Raw genomic sequence first — 22,458 nt, forward strand, 5'->3', positions numbered from 1 at the left:
TGCACCTTTGCCACTTGAGTTTGTGAATTGCTTTGAAGACTGTAAATTCAATTTGGTTGACTCTTACTTGCCCAATGAATCACTTTGCAAGCCATTCAGTTCTGTCAACCCACTATGAAATCTGCCAAATCTTCTTGCTAATCTGGAGACTTGGGCCAAACTTGGGAGAGTTTCCCACAGACCACTCGAGCAACAGCATTCTCACGGAATCAGGGCTTACAGACAATACCCCAGACACCCCATTGCCAATCCCTGGTATATTCTGTCCCACCAATAGGACAGACTCAGCTGAGGAAGTGACACAATGGTATACAGTCATGAGGGAGTTCACATCATTGACTCTGAACATGGGCAAAGAAACCTCCAACTGATTACAATATACCACCGCCACCTCCCCTCCATTCAACTATAAATCAGTTCTACTCCATGTTGAACAGCAGATAGAATATGCATTGAAGGTAATAAGGCTGCAGGTTTGATTCTGGATCGGAGATTTCAATGTCCATTATCAAGTGTGTCTCAGCTGCACCAATACTGACTGAGCCAGCTGACTCCTCAACTACACTGCTGTTAGACTTGACTTACAAATGGTGAGAGAACAACAAGAGGGAAGAACAAATGTGACCTAATCTTCGCCAATCTGTCTGCAGCAGATCCATCCATCCAATATTGTCACCACACTGTTTTGTGGAAACAAATTACCATCTACTCATTAAGCATACCCTCTATTATATTGTGAGACAATACCAATATGCTGAATACAATAGTGTTTTTTAATTCATAATTCATCCACAGAATGTTTGTGTCACTGACTGGGCCAGCATTTACTACCCTTCTCTAGTTGTCCAGAGGTCTTTTAAGTATCAACCACATTCTGAAATCGCAGACCAGGTAAGGATGGCAGATTTCCTTCCTAAAAGGATATTAGTGAACTACTTGGGTTTTTTTCTCAACAATCAGTTACAGTTTCATGGTTCTCATAGTTTTGATTCTAGATTTTTATTGAATTCAAATTTTACCACCTGGCATCTGAGAGATTTGTACCTGTATCACTGAATTAATAGTCTAGGGACAATACCACAAGGTATCCTCTGATATAGCAAGTGGGCATTCCTGAGGCACTGTGGGCCATCAACAGCAGCAGAATTGTATTCAACTGTTTGAGAGGGAGACACCGCTCTCAGCAAGTAGCCATCTCCTGCATATATGTTTGTGTTTTACACTTCCAAGGATGTTCCAAAACAAGCAGTTTAAAAACCAATTGCCATTGTTACTTTGTGTATGACTAAAGTGTGGGCTGGTGTGCTGTGATGGTCACAACTTGGGTACAGCCATTAAACACCCCTGTACTGCAGGTAAAATAAGAAAATGTGCTCTCTGATTCTCAGTGCTGCCAGCAATGCACCATCAAAAGAAACCAGGACAAAAAAAAAAATCCTCAGATTATAAAGCCAAGAATCTCAAAATTGACTACTCAGCCACCAATATCAGCACTACCCAATGTAACAGCTACATCATTCTGCAATCTACTCTTCATGAATGATCCAGAGACTGATTTGTGTACTTTCTTGTAACCTTTTATATTTTTGGACTCACTCATTATTCATAATCTGTTTGTATATGTATTGTGTAATTATTTCTTCCTGTGCTGAGTAATTAACAACACATGTGAGTGTTAACTAAAGAAAGCTTGGTTAAATTGTTTCCTTTTAAAACATAAATTCAGTTGTGGGAGAAAGATACCCACAAAGGAAGGGATACTTTTTAAATTAACTTTTGTGGATAAGGGAAGAGAACCTGTTCATCACTCTTCACAATGAACTTAATGATTTGCAACATCCTATCAGGAACAAATTGGGGAACCTCATGCAGAGATTGGTTATAACATTTCCACCACTGATACACAGAGTAGAGGTGTCCACTATCTACTAGATGCATTGAAGCAACTCACGTGGCACCTTCCAAAACTGAGTTCTTTGCTATTATGAATGATAAGGATGGCAAGTACACATGATGATGTTCATCTGCAAGTTCCACTCCATGCCACATGACATATTGACTTGGAACTATATTAGTATCCTTGTTGTTGCATCAAAAACCTGGAGTCCATTCTTAATAGGATTGGAGTATCGACATCACAATAATTGCAGCAATTTAAGAAAGCAGCTTACCATTATCTCCTCCAAAGCAATCATTTATCTTTCTGTATATGATATGTTAATGAATCCATCCAAAATTTAACTTACCCTCTTTCTCCAACCTTCCACCGTTGCCTTTCTAACCCTTATCTTTCATTTGTTAAGAAAACACTCTGTTGAAAGATATGTTCACTTGGCTCCCAGACGTTCACTCATAGTGACAACATACTTTTGTTCTTTAGCAACTTAATCAGAAAGATTGGTTGGAGATGAGGATGCTAGAGCAAATCCAACTGATGGCAGGCATCCTGGGCATAATTTTCCTTTTTTTTAAATATGACAGTCAAGATGACTGACCTGTCATTCCCCACCACCAAGATAACTCACCAGATCACCTGCCAGTTGACTCAATAAGAGGCCAATCAAAATCCAGCAGCTTCTGGGTCCTTAACTCTGCCAGTTCAGTCCTACTCTTTGGAGGATCCAGAAGGTAAGACATTTCACTTTCCTTCTTGCTGCAAGGGGTTGTTGGGAGGATGGGATCAGGAGGTTCAAGGCAAGAGCAGGGTTGTAGTATTCAGAGGCTATGCCTTGCATCACATACATTTCTTGGATTGCCCCAGGGTGGGGTAGTTGAAGACCACCCACCTCCTCAACATGGGAGGCAGGTTACCATGGTTTCTCAGTTGGGAAACTAGAATAGCAATTTATTGTCATATGTATTTTGACAAAAAAAGTGAAAAAAGATTTGTCAGTCGCTGTGTCACAGCGCCTAAACTAACCATCATTCCCACATGATGGATGCTCATGATTGGGGAGGCATGGCTTAAGGCTATTATTTGACCACCGAAGGTCCTTCAATGATGTCACCCATGCACCTTCTCACCCAGCATTTCACTGCAGAGCTGGCAAGAACACATGTTAATGTTTGACATGATTGAGGATGTACCTTTTCGTCAGAAGTGCCAGTGCGACAAAAAAAGCCGCACCCGCCCCCCCCCCCGCCAAAAGGTGGCACTCGTTTGGCAGTTGGCTTCTACATGTGAATTTTCCATATTAGTCAATAAACTAATTCATGACCAACTTACCAAAGAGTCCGAAGTACCTCTTTCAGAGCCACTGACGTTCCAGCAGCAGTAGGTGGGGGACAGCCATTTGGGAAAGCCACTCAAATTAAACAGGTCCTATGTCCTAATGGGGGAGGGGACTCATTGTACAATTGAGGAACTCAATGTCAGGAGTTTTGGTGGGGGTGGTGGGGAGGTGGGGTGTGGTGAACATGCTGAAAACAATAACAGAAATTGCTGGGAGAACTCAGGAGGTCTGGCAGCATCTATGGACAGAAAGCAGAGTTAATTATTCAGGACCAGTGACCTTCTTCAGAACTGATGGTAGGAAAAGGTTAGCATTCATGCAGAAGATAGGGTGGGAACTGGGGAGAGGAGTAAATGATAGGTGGTGATAAAGCCCAAAGAGAGGGGAGAAAAACAGTTGGACAGACAAAGTGGTGGTTAAAGGTCAGCATAGGTGATTGAATAGCTACAAATGGGGATTATTAGGGTGGTTAATAATGTCAGGATTCTGAATGGATATCACTTTCGGGGATTTAACTCACAAAAATATCAAAACTCATCTGCCTTTGGCTGTGTAATGTCACCCCTCGTTCCCACCACTCCTCCTCCAGTACCAGTATATCATTTTGTAAAGGAATACATGTATTTCAGGAAAAAAAAAACTTTTTAAACATGGAACTAGCCCTAAAGAATCACATTGAATGCTCTGTCATCATTTATTTCTGGTCTATTAGGGTCACAATTAAACAAATTCTCTCCTCTCCACACAGATGGGACTGCGCTATTTAGGTGCTGTACCTACGCTTCTTCATTAAAAGTGTGTCTTAAAGACTGGGCTGCACTGGAAGAGAAATAGAATCAGAATTATTTCATGTTTTGGATTATTCTCTTAATTATCACCAGTTCAGAATCATTATTTATGATATATATTTATCTGGTGGCATGTTTACTGAGGTAATTGTTGTCATAAAAAATAAACAGAGGTGACTAAAATGCCATGTCTTTTGGATATATATTCAACGTGCACCCTTAAATACTTCATTATGTTAGTTCTAAGATGACTGTTCTTTAAGTCTTCTTAAAAGTAGGAATATAAAAAAAAACATATCATAATTAAATACTTTGTGGATATAATAGCTACCACATGGCAGCTAATTCAAGTAATAAAAAGTAGGTGTGGGCAGAGAAAGGAATGTACAGAGTTTATCCAAGTGAGACGGTATATGAGGCAATAAAATTTGACTGCACAGGATAAATTGCAAGGCGCAAAGTCCTCATGCGAAATAATTTAACTCATAACCATAATATCATTATTGTAATCTACTATGTGTAAAGTTATTAAAATACCATAAACATAATCTAAGTAGTACCCAAAGTGTTCTGAATGGGACAGTGTGGGATACTTTGAGAATGGTTGAATTTTGCTCAATTGATAATACTTTGGTTTTAGATTGCCAAGCACCTTGATAAACTTCTGTGCACCTTGTACCACCATTGTACTTTTAAAATTATTTATCCTAGGCATGAGGGCTTTATTGGCCGGGCCAGCATTTATTGCCCATTCTGAATTACCCTTGAAACATTGCATTCTTGAACCACTGCAACCCACAACACTGTCAAGAAGGGACTTTCAGTTAAAACGCAGTGCTATTAAAGGCTTGGAACAAAGAAAGAACTGACATCCATGGCTCACGTAAACCAAGGAATGAAAGACCGGTATCAAATTATGAACTTTTGAAAACAGTTTCTAATAGTTGCTAGTGTACATTTGCTACTCCTGCTGATTCACATGTGCTTTTGGAGGGGAGTGAAGTACTTATTTTTCTAACGGTCCAAATTTCAGCCACATAACTTTCGAAAACATCGAGGACTGACAAGTGATCTGCTCCCTGGCTACAACGAGAGGAATATGTCAGCAAGCATTGAAGGAAGCATGATTTTCTCTCCTACTATCTAGCCTTCTTGTTGAGGATAGCTTGTTAGAGCTTGAAACCTAGCAGTATGTCTGGAGTTAGACAACACACTGGAATGGAAGAATGGGGATTAGGTTGTGTGTCTTGACTTCATGAGTTTATGAGCATTTCTCCAAATGCCTCACTGACTCATTTTCATGTAAGTTACATTTGGTCATGTGTGTTTTGTCAGAGACCACCTATTCTGACAAGTCCTGACCAACCTATCCCAACAGTCACTACATCACAGGTCAGATCAGTTTCACTTCGTGTGAATCCAAGGAAATTGATGGGATCAGACTGAGTACGAGGCTGTGCACTCAGAGCATGTGCAGATCAACTGGCAGAGGTCTTCTCTGACATCTTCAACCTCTCCCTGCAGCAGGCCACTGTCCCTGCCTGTTTCAAGAAGGCCAACATCATCCCTGTGCCTAAAAAGGCTCATGCAGCATATCTCAATGACTATTGCCCAGTGGCCCTAACTTCCATGGTCATGAAGTTCTTTGAAAGGCTGGTCAGGGTATTGATCAACTCTTCACCTCCCCCCTACTCTTGACCCCCTTTAGTTTACCTTGAGGACCAACAGATCCACGTCAGATGCCATATCATTTACTCTTCACTCCTCCCTAGAACATCTTGACACCAAGAAAAGCTAAATAAGAATCCTACTCATTGACTATAGTTCAGCCTTCAACACTATTATCCCCTCGAGACTGATTACTAAACTTTGTGATCTTGGACTAAGCCCCACTCTCTGCAATTGGATCCTCAAGTTCCTGACCCACAGGCCACAATCAGTGAAGATTGCAGACAATATTTCATCCTCACTAACGCTCAACACTGGAGCCCCCCAAGGGTGCGTACTCAGCCCCCTACTGTACTTATTGTATATCCATGACTACATTGTGAAATACCAGACTAATGCCATTTACAAGTTCACTGATGACACCGCCGTAGTCGATCGAATTTCAGATGACGACAAGACAGACTGCAGACAGGAGGGGAAAACCTGGAAAAATGGTGGACTAGAACAACCTAGCTGTCAATAACGACAAAACCAAGGAACTCATTATTGACTTTCGGAGGAATGTTACTCATGGCCCCCTATACATTAACAGCACAGAGGTGGAATGAGTGGAAAGTGTCAAACTCCTGGGAGTGGTCATCAACAACAAGCTTTCTTGGACTCTTCATGTGGACGGACTGGTTACAAAGGCCCAACCATGTCTCCTCTTCCTCATGAGAAAATTTGGCATGACAGCAAATACCCTTGTCAACTTTTATAGGCACACCATCTAGAGCATTCTGTCTGGATGTATCACCACCTGGTATGGCAATTGTACCATTCAAAATTGGAGACGGTTACAGAGAGTGGTGAACTCAGCCCTGACAATCACAAAGGCCAACCTCCCATCTTTAGAATCCATCTACCAGGCCCGCTGTCAAGGAAAGGCTGCCAGCATTCTCAAAGATTCATCCCACCCTGGCAATGCTTTTCTACAACCTCTACCATCGGGGAGAAGGTACAGAAGTCTGAACACATGCACCAGCCGATTTCAAAGCAGTTTCTATCCTCCTGTTGCAGAATACTGTATGGACTCACAAACTCTTAGCATTTGTTTTTTTGTTTTGCCACTGTTTACCTATTATTCACTTGTCTATGCTATCTAACTAAGTGATCTGCCTGTATTGCTCACAAGACAAAACTTTTCACTGTGCCTTGGTACACGTGACAATAAATTTAATTCATTCATTCATTCAATTCACCATTCTGCAGAGCTGATTTAGCAAAATTAAGTATCCATTTGCAATAAACCAGAGACTCTGATAGCCACAAACTTCAAAGGAAATGCTGTTGACATTTTGTTAAGAGGGGGATAGATTATATTCAGTTCCTCATAAGGTTAAAATGGAGACCCCTTCGATTCAAAATTTAATTTCTTTTGTGGAAGTTCCTTGCAGCTGAAATCTGCAGAATGAGACTCTATTAATATAACCCTGGATGAACTGCAGGCAAGTTAATCAATATTGCAAGGAGACAACTGATCACATCATTTCTAATTCAAATTCCTGATTTTCAGAATTATTCCACTGAAGCCCACCTTGGAATAAAATCTGAATTATGGCTGACCTCTGGTCTGGAATCTAGTTACACAAACCTCTGGAAAGAAAACGGTAAGCTGCAGTGGTATTACTTCAGGCTTCAAACACAGACTGATTGAAAAGTGGAAATAAAGCAACAGTAGTAAAAGAGACTCCACTTTGGAAAGATTATGAAGAATGTAAGCCAAAAGTTAAAGTGTTGGGCTGAATTAAGCTTTAATAGAATTTCAAGACAACACATGCATGCAATTCCAAATTTTAATTTACTAATTCCTCTCTAATCCTGGTAGTACACAAGCATATATCTCACAATGTCAAAATTGCCAGGAACACTGGGTTGAATCCTTTTTTTTGGTTAAGTATCAGTTTCATCAAGATTTTATGAACTGTTTCTCTCCACATGGCCCAGCAGGTTTTCTCACTGCACCTTACCAAACTTGCTTCATTAACTAGGAGAAAATCTGGGCAGAGGAGATGACCTGGGGTCCACCTTCCTAACCTGCAATCTTCTTCCTGACCTCTCCGCCCTACCCCCACTCCGGCCTATCACCCTCACCTTATCACCCTCACCTTAACCTCCTTCCACCTATCGCATTTCTAACGCCCCTCCGCCAAGTCCCTCCTCCCTACCTTTTATCTTAGCCTGCTTGGCACACTTTCCTCATTCCTGAAGAAGGGCTCATGCCCGAAACGTTGATTCTCCTGCTCCCTGGATGCTGCCTGACCTGCTGCACTTTTCAAGCAACACATTTTCAGCTCTTGGTTCATTAACTATTTATCATAACGCGAAGATACCCTTCTTGTTCTATTCTAGCCCCTATGACCACCTGGAGCAACACATAACTAGCAGGATATCCCAGAATGGACCAACATCTTTAAAATCCCATTATGCACCAAGACAAGCACTAGCCCTACACAGATCCTGACATTTCCCTCAGTCATGATAGAGAAGGGAACATTGTTGGCTGCTTTGTGGCAGTGGTGGCCTTGACATAAGACCATGTCAGCTTGGTCTGAGGTTTCCACCCGGGCCAGTTCAGTCTCATCCATCTGGAGGAAAGCCCAGCACTACAGGAAGAAAATCAATGAGTTTCTCCATTTTGCCAGTATGAGTGCGATCATGTTCTCTTCAGTATGTCACACTCACTATCTCTGCTATTATACCTCCCAAACAAGGTTCCTGCTTTACTACTTTCATTATTGACTGCAGTATCTTCCCTCATTCATTGCCACCCACCCCAACCCTCATTACCACTCACCCTGCATGTTTTCTGCACTGTTTACTGGACGTGTTCCTGCCTACGCTAAAAAGAACAGCTGTGCTACCCTCTTTCAGCTCCTGTGATAATTGCCTCTAAATCCAGAAGGAAAACAGCCCACAATATTGTGGAAAAGTCATCCAGGGCATCTTCTCATCTGAGGAGAGGTATCTGAATCTGACAGCTCAATCTCTTATCCTTGCAACACCCATATCACATGCTTGTCAATGTACTATGACAGTGGACATCTTGACCTTTTTAAAGGAACACAGAATATTTACATTTTCCCTGAAGAAAATGGAATCCAGGGGTCAGGTGGCTTATTTTATGGCTTCTGTACAGACATGACCGAGCTTGTTTGGGAGGTCATTTACCATAAAAACTACCTACTCAGGTGGTGATGACCACTCAATCCTCATTTCAATTGAAGAAACTTAAGTAACAATGGTTTTTGTATGTGTCAGCCCACGAAGATGGGATTGCAAGTAAAAATATTTCCATTCATAGTTGGAATGTAAGTGAGATACTTTAGACATCAGCCATTGTGTAACCAATTGTGTAGCCATTAATCCTTTTGTGTGGACGATAGAAACTTTGATACTGTCACCATATAGCAAAATCTGTCTTGAGATAGCAAATAAATATAATTCTAAGAACAGCACAAAAACAATCAATCAGACTAGGACAAGGACCTCAGCAGGAAGCCATCTTGCTTTAGAAAGAAAATAATCCTGACTTGAAGAAGTTACCTCCAACAGAGAAATGGAGCTGTTGGTGTATCTGTGGAATATGAGTTTGAACACAAAAGATGGAAGATGCCAGAAATCTGCTTTTCTTGCTCGGATTAAACCATTGTCAATTCATCATCAGCCACCTTTGACTTTAACTTTTTTCTTTTTGGCAAACTAAAAAGAGAAATTCCAAGTCTACAATGCTTATGATGACCGCTTTCAAGAGAAAATTTAATTGTGACCTTTGAATTCACCTTGATGATATCAGTGCATGAAACTATTCTTTTGCAATCACCTTTACTTGTTTGTATATCTGTGTGATTGGAGAATGGATAATTATTGCAGTTACATTCTGGGTTTTGTACAAAAATAAAGGTCGATACCTTCTTTTGATTTAAACTCACCAAAAGTCTATTTTGTGCTCGAGAGTCACAGCACTTGAGGGGAGTAAGACACATCCCTAAACTACATATTGTTGTGGTCTGTTGAGAAGTTGGGGGAAATGGAAAATTAATCCATATCTGACCCTTGTCAATTACAACTTCTACTCTTCAACTTACACTCACCAGTGGAGGTGTGGGACAATAAAATATTACAACACATATCTAGTGACTTTGCTGATTATATATTCACACTAGCATTGGCTTTAAATGGAGAAAGGCCATATTATGAACAATGGTTATGAAGTTATTTGCCTCTCCCATATCACTTTTTAAAAATATCATTTGGAATTGGGAATAGATATTTGCAAAAATGTTGATAAATATTTGAGTAAATATTTACAAGTGATCTAGATTAGTATATGTGCATGCCACACTGTACTATTAAAACATCTTTCGATGCAGTAAGGAGGCGTAGCTTACAGACATTGATGATCTTCATCAATGAATCACTTCAATTTTTCAGGTAGGACAGCTGTACACAGCAACCACTGAAAGGAGCAATCATTAGCAAATATAGTTTTATCCTAATAAACTCAATAGCCTAGTGATTTTTATTTGCTTACGATTAAAAGATATTCTCTCAGAGCTGTGAAAGAGGTATTAGAATAATTGACCTGCTGATATTTTTATTAAGGCTACGTTAATGGCCAACTCCACCGTTAAGTGACACAGCAACCCATATAGATAGAAATATAACTTTCACTACACTCAGACTCAAGAGCATTTGGTTTTATGAAAACTATGATTATTACAGCATGGTAGAATTCAGTTTTTAATTTGTGAAATTACCACAGAGTGGACTCTTAATGACTTACCTGCTGCTTCACTTGTTTCCCCACTCCCTGAGTGGTGACATCCTGTGCAGCAAGGGATGTGGCCAGCAATATTCTGTTTCAACACTGTTGCCCTCTTCATGTTGGAGGTATGCAATGCTTCTCAAGCGAAACAAATTCTTCTTGCGTGGAGCACATCAGCCTTGGAGTGACATGTCACACACAGAATGGATGCCATCCTGCTACAATGGATCCACCATCACCCAAAAAAAACTTTTGATCATTAACTGGTTTTGTTTATGAGTTTGCTGAGCACAAATTAATTGCTCCTTTTCATATGCTAACACAGTGACTTTACTCTCTTCAAAGGCTTCAGAACTGTCCTGAGGGCACAAAACGTACTGTGTGAATGAAACAGTTACGTTTAATTCTCTTTATAATATGAGGTTGAAAACTTGACTTTGCAAAGATACATTTTGAACACAATAAATCAGTCCAATTTAGAATGCTTTAGTATCCTGATATAGTTTTGAACTCATCCTCATAACTCAGTTATTACTAACTAGTCAATCAGACAGGCAATGCATGTGAAATGCTATTTCAAAACACATTTTATATAAGCCTCTTTATTTCCTTGTAAATACTCAAGCCTCTTAAGTTTCACAGAATCAACAGAATGTAATAAAATAGCAAAACTAGATTAAATTATACATTTTACTCTTAGTTTTCCTTACTAGCAGCTTCTCCAAATAAACATAAAAGGACACTTCATGGCATTCAGTGCCTTATGGAAAATGAGTCATCAAGTGGTACAAGTCATACAACTCATGACTGCTCTAGATATAAGTGGCTTATTTACTAGAAACCACCATTTCCTGATGTACTGCAAGTAGAAATTGAACCTTGTTGTGCTTGCTTTAGTGCAGGCACAATGAAGCCAATGTCATGCTGAACATTTTTCAGGTATCCCTGGAGCCATTAGGCCCCTTACATATGTAAATGAGGAAGGAGGTCTAAGTCCTATTTGCAGACCCCTTGTGAAATTTAGCATCCTGGAAAGCTAAGCAGTTAACAAGGCTTTTCTACTGAGTTTCACCCTGTGTCGATACAATCTCAGCTCTCAGCGAAAGGCTTATTTGGAATCACGTTTTCAATGCTCATGTGAAACATGAAGGAATAAAGAGGAGGGTTAGGAGCAGGCTCTGTGGTACTGAAAGCTATTCAATATGATCATGTCTGTTCCACTTTCCTGCCCTACTCTCTACATCTTGACTCCATTGGTGTCCTGAAATCCATCACTCTCTATCTCAAACACTGAACATGCATAGCCCCTAGGCAGAGAATTCCAAAGATTCACATCCCTGGGTGAAGAAATATCTCCTCATCGCAGGTCTAAAAGACCAATTCCATATCCTGAAAGTATACTCCATATGTCTTGGAAATCTTAAAAGTACTTTTATACTCTTTCTGGTGCACTTACATGAAACCAGAATAGCAAAGACCGAAATACTGATGCACTCACCCCTGCTCCTCCACCATAGAGTCATAGCATCATAGAGATGTACAACAAGGAAACAGACACTTTGGTCCAACTCGACCATGTCGACCAGATATCCCAACCCAGTCTACTCCCACCAGCAATCACCCAGCTCATATCCCTCCAAATTCTTCCTATTCATGTACCATCCAGATGCCTTTCAAATATTGCAATTGTACTAGCCTCCAGCACTTCCTCTGGCAGCTCATTTCATACAGGTACTACCCTCTGCGTGAAAACGTCGTCCCTTAAGTCTCTTTTATATCTTTCCCCTCTCATCCTAAACCTATGCCCTCTAGTTCTGGACTCCCCCACCCTAGAAAAAAGACTTTGACTATTTACTTTATCCATGCCTCTCATGATTTTATAAACCTTATAGAGCCTCCGATGCTGTAGGGAAAACAGCCGAAGCCTATTCAACCTCTCCTTATAGCTCAAATCCTCCAACCTTGGCAACATCCTTGTAAATCTTTTCTGAACCCTTTAAAGTTTCACATCTTTCTGATAGGAAGGAGACCAGAACTGCACACAATATTCCAAAAGTGGCCTAACCTTCCAAATTTGCAATGTCTAACACCTAGAAGGACCACAGGTAGCAGATACATGGGAAGACCACCACCTGCAACTGTCCTCCAGGCAAATCACCATCTTGAATTTCAAATGTATCATCATTCCTTCACTGCCATTAATCTAAAATCCTGGAACTCCCTTTCTGACAGCACCTTGGGTTATACTCTTACAGACTGCAGTGGTTCAAAACGGTAGGGTGCAAAGCACCAAAACTTTTTAAAAATAAAAAAAATTGCAAAGGCAATTCTGAATGTAGGACAATTAAACAATTACTTTTGTCTTTCTTCACAGAAGTAGACATACATAGCTTACCAGGAATGCTAGGGAAGCAAGGATTTATTGGGCAGGAAGATTTGAGGAAAATTGTGAGATGGAGGTGTTGGTGTTGAACTTGTGTGGATGAAGTCAGAAGTCATATGACACCAGGTTATAGTCCAACAGATTTATTCACAAGTTTTCAGAGTGCTGCTGTTTTGCTTACAGATATGATAGTTGAGCCAATTGTGCCCACATCCCATGAACAAATTGAGAAAATCCACAGCTGCAAAACAGCAAGGAGCCTATGAAGGCCCTGAAAGTATTACCTGGATTATTTAGAGTAGGCCCATTATCAGCCCTGATTTGTGTGCATGGCTTGTTAAGTCTGTATCCTAGCATTGATAAAATGATACTAAAGAATTTCTTCCCAATGTTTATATATTTTACTGATGGCATGGTATTAATTATGCATAATCCTAAATTTTGTTAATGTTTCTCATCTAGCACATTCTTCCCCAACAGAATGAAAAATGGGTTAAAGCACTGTAGAGCAGTTGATTGGCCCTTGTTGTATTATAACATAGATTCCATAGTGGATGGCCTCCATCTTTAAGACAATTACATAACATCATAGCATGTTTCTTTCCAGTTGTGTCACCATAGTTTTACCAAGCCATAGGGGATTCTCTTTCATTAGAGAGAAGTGACTGGTGGTGATTTAACTGAGGGCCACAAGCCTCAGGTAAGGGAAGAAGTTGAGAAGGAGAGTCCTTCATGGTAACCTTAAACCAGTGATGGGAATGGAATTTACACTATTGGCATCATACTGCTCTGTCAACCAACAATCCAGCCAACTGAGCTAAACCAATTCCCTTCTGTCCAGTATATAGATATACTGGATATCCTGCCTTCAGTCCGTGTATTGGAATTAATGTAGTCAATCAGTTATGTGTTTGTGATGTAAAGTAACATCAGTAAGCTTAGAACCCAGACTATGTGTGGCTCCTTGTGATATCATAGCCTTGTAAAATAGTTAATGTCGTAAATAAACTTCAAGATGTCTGACTCAACTCTCATTTATTGTATGTTACATGTGATAACATATAGTAAACCATGAATATGATCATGGTGGACTCTAAAAGCTAGTAATAACAGTTAGTCATTAGTGGCAGTAAGTGGATGCTGAAAAGGCGAGAGCAGCTTATCTGTTGTGAAATGTTCTTTTTTGCCAAGCAATTATTCATCAATCTGTCTGAGTGCAGGCTGAAGATAACAAATCCATCCAAGTCTGAAGTGCAGCAAGCTTGTTCTCAGAATTTCACATATCTTTTATTTTCTGAAGATCAGGCTTTTCCAGTCTTTCAAGTGAAATAGCACTGCAGTTCTTTCTCTTCCTAGTAATTTCCCATCAAAACTCCTCTCTAGACTGTGACTGCTGATTGTTTGTATACTCTGCTAGACAAGTGTCAAGTGTGCCCTTGCAGGGAGCACAGTTAGGGCATGGAGGTATTCCAGGATTGTGGCGATGGCTCGTTGAAATTTGGGTCCCAGTGTCCATGGTGGAAGGGTACATGCAGCTGGTACCGATGGTTCATGCCCTGCTCTACAATTTGGCCAAGGGCAGGTTGGAACTCATTCGGAGGATGGAGCGAGTTGAAACCACCAAGCACATGCTCCGATTTCCACATCAGGTTTTCCTAATGGCTTGCTTGATGAGCACATTTGTAAGATTGCAACTGGAATATTAATGATGGGCCACCAACAAGAACCATAGCAAATGATAGATGTTCTCAATTGGCAACACGCTGCTGCCCACTGAGAATCTGGCCATGTCGCTTGAGTAAAGGATGTGGCAGGATGATCTTGGTGATGAGCTAAGACTCACCTAGTTCTGGCATGCATCTTGGCATCGCCCACATTGCTCAGGCATCTATAAGATTTGTACAGTAACCAATGGAATCCTCTTGGCCCCTTGTAGGTAGTTTTGATGAATGGGGGAAGGTGGGGGAAGAGGCCAAGCAATATGATTTGGAAGAAATCTGTTTCTTCACCAAGCCAAGTTCAAAGTTTAAAGCCAGGTTCATTTTGGAAAAGCAAATCAGAGCAATATTTATACACTTAGTGGTAAGGTCCTAGGGAGTGTTGCTGAACAAAGAGACCTTGGAGTGCAGGTTCATAGCTGCTTGAAAGTAGAATCGCAGGTAGATAGGATAGTGAAGGCAGCATTTGGTATGCTTTCCTTTATTGGTCAGATTATTAAATATTGAGTTGGGAAGTCACATTGTGGCTGTACAGGACGTTGGTTAGGCACTTTTAGAATATTGCATGCAATTTTGGTCTCCTTCCTATCGGAAGGATGTTGTGAAACTTGAAAGGGTTCAGAAAAGATTTACAAAGATGTTGCTAGGGATTGGAGGATTTGAGCTATAGGGAAAGGCTGAATAGGCTGGGGCTGTTTTCCTTGGAGCAATGGGGGCTGAGGGGTGACCTTATAGAAGTTTATAAAATCATGAGAGGCATGGATAGGGCAAATAGACAAGGTTTTTTTCCCTGGCGTGGGAGGAGTCCAGAACTAGAGGGCATAGGTTTAGAGTGAGAGGGGAAAGATATAAAAGGGACCTAAGGGGCAAACATTTCTTGCAGAGGGTTGTGCGTGTATGGAATGAACTGCCAGAGGAAGTGGTGGAGGCTGGTACTATTGCAACATTTAAAAGGCATGTGAATAGGAAGGATTTAGAGGGATATGGGCTGTGTGCCGGCAACTGAAGGGTCTGTTTCCCTGCTGTACATCTATGTGACTCTATGACTCTAAAATGATGGGCCACCACATGGGAACTGACAGCTCCCTTCACTGCTGATCAATCTAATCAAGGCTCTAAGCACAGAACATGATCCCACACTGACAGAACATTGCCAGCATTGGATATGTCCCCTGCTAAAACTGGTACTTGCCGTGGGGACGGATGACTGGCCAGTAGCATGTCAAAGGGCTATTTGCTCCTCTGCCTCAAATCCCTAATAAGGGAACCTCCTGGCTGACATAGTGGCAGCCATAGTCACTGTCACTGGCCTCCTCCACTCAGACGGCTCTCTCACGCTTGTGCCATCCTCTTTTCAAATGATCCACAGGCTCTACCTTAAGACTACTCAGTTGTTCGCCTACTTGTCGGAGTAGCATTTATCTTTCTCAAATAAGGTCAGTAGTCATCTAATGCTACAGACCTTTCTTTGGGCCTTCTGCATCTCAGTTCTCCCACCACCCTCAACTGATGAAGACAACAGAAGTGTTCTGTTCAATAGTCACCTCACGTAAGAATGCGATGTGGTGAGGGGCAGCAGACACCAGTGACATCTGGGCTGGGAAACAGTCCCAAACCTCAGTCATTTTCTATGTCACAAAGAGTCTGTGACTGCCCATTGCTGTACACATCCAGACATCCTGGGAAAAATGTGGATGAATTTTGCCTGGGAAGAAATAACAAAGAAAGGTCATAAATTAAAAGCACACGTGTGGACGCAGAGAATTAGTAACACAGTGTAAGCAATTCAATGCTGAATTCGTCTGCACTAACCTAATTTGCTGTTTCACATCACCTGGGGATGAAGAAATGTTTGGCCAATGAGTTTGGCTTCGTTTCAGTTCTATGTATTCCTCATGCAGAGTCACAGTTCCAATTGTGTGTCTAACATTATTAATACATGTGTTGAATAAGTAGCCCTCTGTTTATGAAGCAGCTCAAATGCATACATTTCCACACAGATATATTGTAGAAAGCTCCCATGAAGAAAAACATTTCCTCAGTGATTTGTTGAGGAGGTACTCAGCGAATGGAAAGAGTACACTCGTTGACTCAAAGCTCCATATATGCAGCTAAATTCCTTCGTGTTCTGCTAACAGATGTTTGTTAAGAGTGGAGCTGGAATTAGACAATGAAATTAGTGTCATGGCGAAATAAATAGTAGCTGGAACCGTGGTATGCACCTGCCACAATGTGCAGACAATCTCACTCAGGGTAGGCATGTCAACTGCAGCAGCTGTTCCATAACCATAGTAACACAACTATTTATCAAATCTGTGTGCATCTGCAAAACTCTGTACTTTGCATTGTGCCAGAAGTGAGCTTCATAACAACATTCATAAGAGTGGTATTTACACATAAAAAACTGTAAAAATGTGAAAATAAAAATGCAATAAATTACAAATACTTTACAGAGTTCCACAATGCATTGATGGCTGCTAGAGGGTGGACCTGGTTTGCAATGAATCATTTGCAAGACATCATATTTTCTGATGTTTTTTGGGAAAGCGTCCATGAGCCAGGATGACCAAACAGCTCATGAAAAGTGTCTGGGTAGCAGTCAGCTCAATCTCAGTCAAGCCCCATTGAAGCCAAACCTGGCACAACCAGTTAAATTTGCTGTTCCTCCAGCTCAAAGCCAATATGAAAACTTGGTTTAGCAATAATTTATTTTCAATGCTTCAGCAATGCGTTGGAACCCTGGGAATACTAAACTAAGAAAAGCTTATTATCTGCTTGACCAAATTTCAGCAGCTATGTATATTTTTTCAGCTAAACAGGTGAAATGTGTTTCTTAGTACAACACGCTTTTCATTCTTAAGAAAGAAACTTAACTTTAGTGATACTTATTTCTATCTTCCGCACCAAAATCTCAGAAAATTGGTGGGATTCTTTCTTGTTACAGTGATGTAACACCAATGTTAATTCATATCAGCCAATTAATAGAGGGGTCGTTCCAAGCGTAAGACAGAAGTGTTTCCTAAATACCTCACTTGGGGGAATGTGCACTGGAAATCAAGTCCCATCATTCTTGGAGTCATCACAAAAGTTAGATTTTAAAATAAGTACACAAATTTCCCCAATGTATGTGTCTTTTAGATCCAGGTTGACAGAAAGCATGGACCAAGTTCTGTACTTAACAAGAAATATATAGATTCTAGCTATGGATAAACAATTATAAACCATTGATATATAAAACTCAACTGGTGAAAACTCTAACCCATTATAAATACACCTTCCTCCACTCTTACTGATACACATATGCATACAGGCAGAAACACATGGATGTGATGGGGAAAAGAACAGACTGGGAAGGCAGCTCAAAGGTCCCTATCCACAACACTCACTGGGATGACCTTGCATTTTCAGGATCAGCTTCTCGTCGCTCTTCCTTCTTCAGATACTTCCAGTTACTTGCACAGGGTAACTGGTTCACACTTGTGGTATTTCTGACTTATTGATTAAGAGTCACAGCTTTAAGCAATTGATGAGGGGGATAAAAAAACAAAAACTGGCTTTCTTCAGGCTTCAGATACTTTTATTGCAGAGAGAAGGACAGCTAATTCCTATCCAGAAATCCAATGGATATTCATCAAACATTCACATCCACCTGGGAGCCAATCACAACAACAGGTCACTATTCCATATACTAATCAACTATTTGGTTTTGGTTGAATCTCCCTTCGACTGCATGTCCTGGTGCCAGCTCATATCTAGTAAACTGCCCCACTGCTTAAACAAACAATGCTTACAATGAATGCCAGGTAACTTGCTCCTTGGTTTTCATTTCAGTTCACAATCAAAAATAAAAAAAGATACTATTCTGTACTGAGCAGTTACTAGGCTTCAGTCAGAACTAAAGTATATACTCACTCGTTGTTCACTGCAACCCAGCGGGGAGGTTTTATTTCATAGGTGTGTCCTCTGTGAAAGCACAACACGAGTATGAAAAAGCCTACCAGCCTGCCTGAAGATTCACTGATGTGGTACACCAGTTGTCATGTGACTCACCTCTTAAAGGGACACTGTGCCAGCATAAAATACACCAACTATAATATATAACAATCCTCCCCTTTGCTTTAAAACTTCCTCTTAAACAAACAAAGCCCAACATTTACATCATTCCAACCACAATATATATGTACAGGCAGCAAAACTATTTAAATGAAGATGATGTAAAACTCCATTAGATACAACAAACAGGAGGCACCACTTAATAAGGAAATCTACTTGAAGGTCACCTGTTTTTACTGTGGCCGTCTTCTTACTTCTGGTGTAGGATTCACTTTAGGGATACTGGAAGTCTCAGATAAAGAAGGCTTGTCTCTTCCACAGAGATAGTATCCTCATTGGCTACAATGGTTTGCTCTGGGGATGAAATATTGCCTTCAGTGAGTAAGGCAGAGGTCCCTTCTTGAGGCACTGAGGTGATGGATGGTTCCAATAGTCCAGGGCATGTCAATAACAGCTGGCCAACATACCTTTACCACATGATCTCATACCAGGCCTGGACTGTGTGGGAGATGGGACCTCTCTGGGCAAGGACGTTGGCAGGTATCCACTTGCCAGTCATGCTGTAGCTCCAGACTGGTACTTGCTCACCTGGAAGAAAAGAGTACATCCTGGAGTCTCTCTCCCTCTGAATATCTGCACAAAGTGATTCTTCTTGACAATGATTTCTTCTGCATTTCTTCAGAACGTAACAATTTGAATGTGATTGGTAACTTGTACACCAGTGAGTTCTGGGTGCTGCCAGGGTCTGGAAGCTTTTGACTCAATAAACCAGTGACCCTTCCCACTTTTATTGATGGCAATAATGATAGCTCAAAACTCTGCAAAACCATAGTACAAGGGATAAAAGGGCACCAAATTAATGTGTTGAATACTGTAACATTTCATGTAGTCGATAAATTCCTGCACTGGGAATGGAGGATCCTTGTCATTGACAAACTACTTTAGGTTACTGAACCTTGTAAACATTTTGTTCAGTTTCTCAGTGGTCAGGACTGCAAGAAGTGGACTTCATTACTGTCACCTCCTGCCACTTAAAATGGGCATCAACTACTACCGGCAGCATTTGACCCTCAAAGGGTCAAGCAAAATCAAACTGGACATGCTACCATGGGATCTTGGGTCATTTCCAGGAGTGTCACATTGACAATGACAGTGCATTTCTGATTTTGGCACAACCTTGCTTTTTATTCGATCTTCGTATTCAAATTAGGCCACTAAAAACAGTTTCACGTGAGTTCTTATATCTTCATCATCCTTAAATTGTCCTTGTGCAATAGTCCCAGCTCCTTATATTGTATGTTCGGAGGGATGATCACTCTCATCCCCATTGTAGACAGCCATTCTGACCTGATGACTCCCACCTTCAGGACTTGATTTCCAGATCCATCATACTACTTAAAACAAGGTCATTTCTGGCATAATTCCTTACTTGTGTCACCATCACCAGCACATTTTCTGAATGGGAGGAGTAGAGAATCTTTGACCCATTACTGGATTGCCCTTCCCTGGAAGGCAGGGTCAGCATGGACAATGTATCTGCATTTACATGTCACTCTGAGTGCCTGAATTTTATATTGTATGAATAAGGCCCATCTCCAAAGCTGACTGCTTGCCATTGAGGGGAATCCAGTGTATGAGGGACGTGAGGGGACAATGATCCATCATCAGAATGAAATGGCAGTTGTATAATTAGTGGTAAAATTTCCTCACCCCAGAAATGATACTGAAGGCCTCCTTCTTCAATTCTCCAATTCTGACTCTGGACTAGTGAGAAAGCATGAAGTGAAAGCAATTGACCTCTCCTCTCTGTTGGGTATGGTATTTTGTAGGGTGCAATTTTGTAGGGTGAGGTGCTGTGTGCCAATTAGAAAGACAACCTAAAGTCCAAATGAATCAGAATGTCCAACCTCTGGAGTGTCTGTTGACAGTGAAGTACACTCACCTCCAGTCTGGGTTCCAATTCCAAGACTGCAGAGAAGATTGTGTAACAGCTTCAATAATGTCACCAAATTTGGAATGAATTTGCGATAATAATTCACCAGACCCAGGAAAGACCTTAATTGGGACATATTTGTAGACTAAGGAACCTCCGTGACGCCGCCCATTTTAGATTAGATTAGATTAGATTACTTACAGTGTGGAAACAGGCCCTTCAGCCCAACAAGTCCACACCGCCCCGCCAAAACGTCACCCACCCATACCCCTACACATCTACCCCTTACTTAACACTATGGGCAAGTTAGCATGGCCAATTCACTGTGCCACCGTGCCGCCCACTGATTAGATTAGATTAGATTAGATTACTTACAGTGTGGAAACAGGCCCTTCGGCCCAACAAGTCCACACTGCACCACCGAAGCGCAACCCACCCATACCCCTACATTCTTTGGTGCTTTGTGAAGCCCCTTGCTTTTGCTGATGCATGCTAAGTATTCAATCAAGTCCTGGAAGAAGTAACAGATTTCCTTTCTTACTCATAATCCATGTGTGCAGCTGGTTTGGGTTCTCCTCCAGATTTCTCAAGTGTTCCTCCTCTGCAGAGCTGGTGATTAAGATATCATTGAGGAAGCATTGTACCCCTTTTAATTCAATTAAGATTTGGTGCATATACCTCTGAAATAAGGCTGGGGCTGACGTTATCCAAAAGGAGAGCCATGTATAGCAAAACAAGCCCCAAAGTGTCACCATAGTTGGCAAGTGTTCAGATTCAGCAATGCTCCCATCTGCAGGTAGGCCTGTAAAAGATCCATCTTCGTGAAGTTTGGCTCCCTATCAGGCTGCTGAACAGATCTGTGATCAAGGGCATTAGGTATTTATCTGCACAAAGGGCAGGATTAACAGTAATTATGAAGTTACTGCAGATTTAATTGATATGTCATATTTCAAAACAGGTACAATCAGGACTGCTCAATCACTGGCTGTTACTGATTTGAGTTAGGGGTCAGTTGGCTGAACAGTTGGCTTGCAAAAACAATGTGATTGAATGGGTTCAATCCCTGCACCAGCTAAGGTTACCATGAAGGACGTTCCTTCTCAACCTCTCCTCTCACCTAAAGTGTGGTGGTCCTCAGGTTAAATCACCAGCAGTCATCTCTCTTTAATGAGAGCCTTATTAAGACTATGGTGACTTGACTGGTTCAAGATTGCTGGGTCCACTCGTCTCACTTGTTTTGCCTCTACTTTTGGACAGAAGGTATATGGAATGCTCTAAGACTTTTGTGTTAACTACCTGGTTTCGATCTGAGTTTAACCTAGGCTCATTTCATATCTTCAAAAGAGTCTTCAAAAACAATGTGGCACTTACTTAAGCTGACTCGAAGATTTGTTTTAGATTCAAACTATTTATTCACAGAGCATCAGTTCAATTCTAGCTTCTGTATCCATGAATGTGCAAGAAAGACTATGTCATTTTCTTTCACAACTTGCAGGGGTAGCTCAATGGCTTGGTCCTGCAGTTGCACCCTCACCATTACATACACTTTTATGGGCACCACCAGCTCTGTGTATATTTTGAGGTTGATATTGGAATTTGTGAATGGCAGTTGTCTCAGCTTTTGGTTCTAAACTATTTTGGGAATAAGTGAAACTGCCGCCCTACTGCCTACCTCCATTTTGATGGGTTGACCCTCCAACTTAGACATGACCCGAAATGTATGTATTTCACCCTGGACTGGCAGTATGTTCAATTTAAATTCTTTATCAGAGATTTTTGATTCACGTCTACCTCTTCCTCATAGTGTACCACTTGGCTCTTCTTCCTTGGGTTTAACTGATTTTACTTTGGCAGGCGTCTTGCCAGACTGCTCTG

General features: G+C 41.1%; 1 long non-coding RNA gene across 2 annotated transcripts in view; it reads right to left on the reverse strand.

Moving 5' to 3' along the window:
* The window catches only part of LOC122551121, a 38,734-nt gene extending 20,130 nt beyond the window's left edge, over positions 1-18,604 (reverse strand). The window contains exon 1 of one of the 2 annotated variants that reach the window (XR_006312012.1): positions 18,510-18,604. This is a non-coding gene — a long non-coding RNA (uncharacterized LOC122551121). Of the gene's footprint in view, positions 1-16,141; positions 16,273-18,509 lie in introns of those variants that run through there. The other variant, XR_006312013.1, reaches the window with a different exon arrangement.
* Between the last annotated feature and the right edge of the window lie 3,854 nt (positions 18,605-22,458).

Source organism: Chiloscyllium plagiosum, chromosome 6 (assembly GCF_004010195.1).
Source record: "Chiloscyllium plagiosum isolate BGI_BamShark_2017 chromosome 6, ASM401019v2, whole genome shotgun sequence".
NCBI lineage: Eukaryota > Metazoa > Chordata > Chondrichthyes > Orectolobiformes > Hemiscylliidae > Chiloscyllium > Chiloscyllium plagiosum.